We start from the raw sequence: 7386 nt of genomic DNA on the forward strand, positions 1-7386 counted from the left end.
TCTCCATACGGGATTAAATATATATGACTGAAGAGCTAATTGACATTATCCTGACAGGACTGTCAACAAACAGAACAAAACCAAAAAAACTCTCCTATTGTGAGTATGGATTTCTTCACCCATATGAACTTGGCATCGACCAGGATGCAACGGATCAACAGGACAGGTTACTCTTTGAGAACAATGCTGTTCGGCTGACAATGCCAAGTTAATCACTTATAATATTCACAAATAATATTCATGTACCATTACCTAGTTAATCAATGACATTTTTACTACAGACTGAAAAACGAGGTAAAATAATAATATATATAAATAAATTAATAAATGCAGCACTGGATGACTACATGGCTTGATGAGATTCAACTAGGAGAAACTGCGACATTCAGTCAGTAACTGTCCTCACACTTAAAATTACCTAAACTGGGGCATCCTGGTAGTGAAGGTTCACACCATTACAACCACAACATCACTGGTTTGATTCTGGGCAGGAACCTTTGTTGCATGTCACACTAGACAACCCTGCTGTCTCCTAGAAGTTATGTTTATATTTTTATGTTTATATAAAAACATTTTTTATGATCTGCAGTTCATTAGCTGGTTCAGTCACATAAATATTAATCTTGCATTTTATGTACATAGTTTTTATATATACTGGTAGTGCACGTAAAATAGTAATGCACCACCTGATAGAATGCTGTTAAGCAGAGGCATAAATAACCCATCACCCTAACCATCACCCTAACCTTAACCAAGTAGATTTAGTTGCCTAAACCTAACCAAACTTTAATAAGTCTTGGTCAAAACCAAGTATAGGACTGGACTATGTATGGTCAGTGTGTGAAATTGTGGCCAATTTGTTACAGGAATAGTCAGTGGTCATGTCTATAATGTGAACTCCTGGATATTAAATGATCATCTGCAATTTTCTGTATTGGTCCCAGTTATATTTGCTGGGAAAATGTACTGAAGGAGCATATCACATGACATAAGCTATGTTTTAGTAAAAAAAAAAAAAAAAAAAAGGATATAACACAGTTGCAAGAACTATAATTTCCACTTCCATCTTGGGATGTTTGATTTGAAGAACATATTTTAATTATAACTATTCTAATTATCTGCTCTTTCATCTGTTTCACTCTGCGAACGTCTATCGTTTTTCACTCTGCATTGAGTGTTTTGTCAGAGTGATGGTTATTTGGGGTGCTTTAACTACCTCATGCCTCTATTCACCTTTTTTTTTGCCTCTTTCCCAGTTGATGATGATTGAGTTTGGACAGCATTTTGCAAATTCAGGAGGCTTATCTCCGCCCAGTTTCCAGTGTTACAGTCAAATCAAGCGCACTTGCAGAGTAGCAGTCCCACACTAAACTTATATAACAGCTACGAGTCTCATTTTTTACCTGCAAGACTCGTGTTTTAATCATTGACTGTATAAAAATATGGACGTAGTTACCGTGATGTCACCCGTTGGTTTCTGAAGAGCGGTTTTGAAGCTCAAAGTGAGCCGCTCCGGCCGTCGCCATCTTGGCACTGCGTGACATTGCCTAACTTCCCACCAATCAAAAATGGGCAAAGAGGCGGGCCAAATGACTGAAACAAGCCACCTAGCGCCTGGCAGACCTGTCACTCAAAGCAGCCATGTCCTTCATTATGCATAAATTTACGGCTTAATAAAATTTAAACGGGTGAGTTATAAAAAAATTTACCCCCCGTACAGTTGTCATGAAAGGGGAAATTAGCTACAGAGACCAAAACCGTATTTTGTACCAGGCTGTAAATATGTTTATTTCTGCTGTAAAGTTGGGCATTTTAACATGGGGGTCTATGGAGAATGACTCGCTTTTGGAGCCTCAAGTGGCCATTCAAGGAACTACAGCCCCGGAGGTTGCTGCTTGGTTTTAATGCTGTTGTTCATTGTTTGTGATGTGAAGACGTCAAAGACATAAAACGCTTGCGTCCTGGTATTAGTTCACTTGTAAAATCCAAACACACCGCAAAGCGTCTCTCCTGCCGGCTGCTGACAGCGCTGTCAGCCAGAGAGTCAATCACACTGGACAGCAGAGGAGGAGATGCTGCTGTCCTCTGCTTCCATCATCTCATGCTGATTCATGTTGAGTAATGGCCAATAGGGAAACTCCAATATGGCAAACCGACCAATGGTCAAACTTCATCACTCAGTCAGTCACTCAGCCAAAAAGCAACTTAGTACCAGCTGAAAAAAATCTTCTTTACTTTCATGCAGTTGTTAATCTTCTTGCCTTGCTGCAGTAATGTAGAAGTGTACTTTAGGGTGGTTCAGTACACCGTAACATCACTGTTGAGTGTGGTTACACAACCAGAAAGGACAGTGAAACTCTGCTGTTCAGTCTGGTGTTGAGTTCCTCTTTAACCATCAGAAATTGCTTATATAAATCATTTTTACAACGGTCAGAAAAACACTCATATGGGTTCTTTTGGAAGAAATTTACAAATTTATTTTTTGTCATTTGGTTGTTAGGATTAGTTGTAAAATTAACACCTCTCAAGTAAGAGTATTAGCTGCTTAAAAATATTTTAAAAGTGAAACATAACGTTTAGAATGGCTGCATCTTTTGTGGCTCATTTTGTTATCCTACTCTTTCCAGGCCATTTCTCATTTTACGGTGTTTCTCTCTGCTGTTTTTTTGACTGAACTGAGGGAGTAAACGCCTCAGGATCTAAACAAACCTCTCAGAACATGCTGAGAGTGAACGTGCCCTGAAAGTTATTCATGCATGATGCCTGCATAGAGGGAATATGTTAATAAAAACAACAAGAGTGCAAGAGGCATTTTTTGCCTTTAATGGATAGCTGATAGCAGACAAGCAGACAGGGAAGAAAAGGGGGGCATGACATGCAACAAGGGTCCCTAGCCGTAGTTGAACCAGGGACGTTGTGGTTATGTGGCATGCACAGTAAATACTCGGCTGCGAGGGAGCTGTTATTTATAGGTTCTGCCATATTTGTGTGTTATTTGTGGTTCAGTTAAGGTAAAAAGTAGGAGATGTCATTCATTTGGGTTTTTTTTTTCAGGGGTAAAGTATTGCACTCATAGTTTATTTAAAGCTGCACTAGGAAAGAGGTTCAAGTAAGCCAAGGTTGTCAGTTAGTGACAAGAAGCAGCATCCAAGTTTTCCACCATGAAAAGTGAGGTGGCATTATAGGCTTTTTAATTTGAAAAAAAAAACAAAAAAAAACATTCGACCAATCAGTGCAACTTTTTAAAATAATCATAGAAAGTTGTCTGAATGTGTCATCAGAATTGGACATGTGGTATCTGAATCAGCTTCATTCACAATATTTCAAGTCTATCTTAAAACAACAGTCAGCATGAATATTAAAGCAGTGATGGGATGTGATGGGAGCCAAAGTCCACAGTTTATCTTAAGATAATATGAAGCTTCAGCTGTCCGAGTTAGTCAAATAAAGTACATATCTTCCACAGTAACAGTCTTTTTAGTAAAAATTCCCCTCTTTATGTCTTGATGGATGGTGCTTTCCTGTTCAGCTGCAATGGAAGGATGATAACATGAAAGAGGGAGTTTGGCACTAAAAAGACAATAACTTTGAGAGATATCTACTTGATTTAACTCATTTGGACAGATTCAAATAAACTTTTCAATACATTTTTGCACAGAAACAGGACTGTGGATTTTGTCCACCATCACGTACATTATAAGTGCATTATGAAGGGATCTTCTAATGGTCAGTATGAACAGGAGGAATGATTACAGCAAGAAAAAGACGTTTCAGTCTTCATTTGTGCACCTGACTGACTGTCTGTTTTAGGACAGACTTGAGAAATTAAGATGAATGCAACATACTGTAACTGCAACATCTGTGGTTTGATGACAGTAGCTGTCAAGCGTCTTTCTCCGTCTCTCTCTCCCTCTGCCCCAATTTTTTTTTAAAAAACAAAAACAAAAACTTAACACCAGCTGAAAAATCTTATTACCTTACCTCTAGTGGCTGAATCTCACCACAGTGATGTGTGCAAAAAGTGTGTTCAGTTCACCTCGACATCAATGTTTTGTGTGGTTAAGGGTGCACACTTGGCAGTGAGAAACTTTCAACCACAAGAAGTCAGAATTATAACCTTAAGTTACAGCATCCTTGGTAAGCCAATCAATACAGTTTGTAAGGACAGTTGTATATGTGCAGAAATCTCAGGCTCACTCAGGATTAAGGTGCAGATTTATGTTTCTGAGCCTGAGCTCAAAGTTCTCATCATCAATATCAGACTAGTTTGGACTGAAGCATTATGTTTCAATCACAAGCCATCAAAATCTAAAATTGTAACACTCAAATTAAAGGTGCCCTTTTGGAGTTTTCTTGTAAACAAACAAAGGTTTGTGTGTATCTTTGAGGTCCAACAAACAATAAACATTTGCAAAGCCAATTTAAAAACAAATATATTTATATATTTAAATCCTGCATTGTTTACCTTCATAAATTTCTCTTCATTGCCTTTGTTGACACATTTCAACATTTTTTGGTGCATTACTACCACCAACTGTTAATCAGTGGAATAGCATGAAACCAATGGCAGGATGTGAATCTGAATGGTCAGGTGTGTGCATCTCTTTCTTTGTGCATTTGAATGATACTGTATAAACAAACAAAACAAGGACCCCTTTGTGAAAACAGTGCTCCACAGTGCTACTAGTGGTCAAAAACTCCACAGGATACCTTTAAATTTTTATGTAACTTTGTACACTGGTGGGAAATATGTCTCCTGCTAGAGGAAGTGTTGAATGTCCAAACCAAGTTCAGAATAAACAGCAGAAAGTGAGAGCTGGACTCACCTCCACCTCAACACGTACACAGAAGAAGCCAAAATATTTTACTGTCACCACTACAGAGGATTTCTGGCTGATGAAAAATTCAGAGTTAGCATTTGCTATTGAACGGGCTCAACAGTGCATGGCACAGTGATGCTTTTGATGGCTGCAGATGATGGGAAATGCTCATTAATGGTGTAACTTGACCTCAGCTCGGCTTTTGATACTGTCGATCATGGTATTCTATTAAATAGGCTAAACCAGTTAGTGGGTATTTCCGGGTCTGCCTCGGATTTGTTCTCATCCTGTCTTACTGATAGGAGTTTTCCGGTCTCTGTGGGTCAGTTCATGTCAGACACAGTACCTCTGTCATGCGGCGTCCCACAGGGCTCCGTCCTGGGTCCTATGTTGTTTTCTTTATGTATGCTACCTCTTGGACAGATTATTAGCTGTTATATCACATCTCTTAGCATTTTTATAGCAATGATATTCAGTTGCATTGCTCTTTTAAACCTTATGAGAGTAACCAGTTATTCTTTTTAAATGAATCTTTGGATGCCATCAAGATTTGGATGGCTGACAACTGCCTTCAGTTAAATGCAAATAAGATAGAAACTCTTATAATCGCTCCTGAAAATTTTATTCCAAACATCAAGCAGTATATGGGGTCATTAAGTGTTTATTCATGCTTTCATTTCTTCTCCTTTAGATTATTGTAATGCTCTCTTTTTTTACCCGTTTAAATAAAACTTCCCTGAACCGTCTCCAAACTGTCCAAAATGCAGCTGCTCAGCTTTTAACTAGAAATAACAATATCACACCAATTTTATACTCTCTGCACTGGCTCCCAATTAAATTCTGCATCCATTTTTAAAATACTGGTGCTAACATTTAGTGCCTTGCACGGTCAAACACCCCATCATATTGTTGACCTCTTCCTCCCTTATACGCCCAATTGGGCTCTCGGGTCTGCTGAACAAAAATTACTGGCTGTCCCTCAAACCCGCTATAAAACTTGAGGTGGAGGTTATGGAATGTTCTCCCATTATCGCTGTGATCCCTAGACTCCTGTGACATCTTCATGAAGCAGCTGAAAACGTTTTTATTCAGACAGGCTTTTGGTTAGCCTGCCTCCACTTTATTTATTGCTTTATTTTTTTGCTTATCTCCTTGTCTGTGTTTTGGAACTTTAACTTTTATACTTTTTTATGTGTCTCTGTTTTGTTGTCAATGTTACTTTTTAATATTGCCTTTAATAGTGTATTTTTCATTCATCATACATCTAAAGCACTTTGTGATTTTGTATCTGTGAAAGGTGCCATACAAACAACCTTTACTTACATCCCTACTTACTTTATTTTTTCTGACCCCAAAATTCTGGTGACCACAGTATTTTAAGTGTTTTCATGTTGTCATGTCAATGTGAGTGTGATACTTCTTTTTCTCAAGGAGCAAATCAATTCAAATGTATTTAGTGTTTTTTTCCAAATCTCCAAATGCATGAAGTGATCCTACTTTTTTGCCTCAATAAAAAAAACTATCTGCCAGATATTAAATGTCATCCAAGAAATGATGCTGCAAGTGTTATGTTTTGGTTTTGTTTAGAATAAAAATAAAAATAAGGAGATACATAAAGTACAAGTTTTGATGCCACTTGGCTGAACAGTGCCATCTTCAGAAAGTCAAACTGAGTGAAAATCCAAGAAATATGTCACACAGGGGACAAAATACTGTTTCATCAGCAAATGTGAGTCTGACCTCAGATATTTCTGGAAAAAACTGGGCTTTAGTCAGATCATAAAGTGAAGTGTTTCAATAATAGCCTTCATATTTTTTTATCTGCTATTAGCTGACTGGCTGACATCCAACAACCTATCCCTTCCAATATCGTTACCCTATCAGCTGCACAATTTTGGTGATTTTATGAAGCCTTTTTGAAATTTATGATATTTTAAATCCGATATGACATCACAGACCCATGGCAATCCTACAGTAAACTAGAAATGCGTTTTCTGCAGAAAATGTGTGTGAGCATTGCTGCAAACACAACACACTTGTTCAACATCTCCATCTGTACAACTTTGCATAATTTGGTTACTATGGTATATTACATTTAAGAGATATGGCAGTTAATAAGTAGTATGGTGGTGTTTTACTCATGACCACAGGGTGGGGCTATTGGTGCCATGATTCAGTATGTCGTACAGATTCTTGTGCAGAACTTGTGTACCAAGTTTCATTTTATTAAAGACAACAGAATTGCATATATATCATGTTATAATGTTACTTTATTGAGGGTAGAATTATATCAAATGTTACAAACTTATGCAGTGTTGGTTTATGTACAATATTCCCAAATTTGGTTGCAATCCAATTTAGCAATGAAGAGTTCTGGCCCGTTAAGGGCATCATCCACACCTTCAAAAATTTGGTAACCATTTACAGACAAACGGTAAGTGATACACAGAAATTAACTTATAAGTTTTGTCTGGCGTCATCTAAATATGGTATTCACCAAATTTGGGGAAGATTAGATGAAATAATTTTGTTTTATTGTAAATATACATTACAGTGAAGCACTCGG

This window comes from Thunnus maccoyii, chromosome 8 (genome assembly GCF_910596095.1).
Source record: "Thunnus maccoyii chromosome 8, fThuMac1.1, whole genome shotgun sequence".
Lineage (NCBI taxonomy): Eukaryota > Metazoa > Chordata > Actinopteri > Scombriformes > Scombridae > Thunnus > Thunnus maccoyii.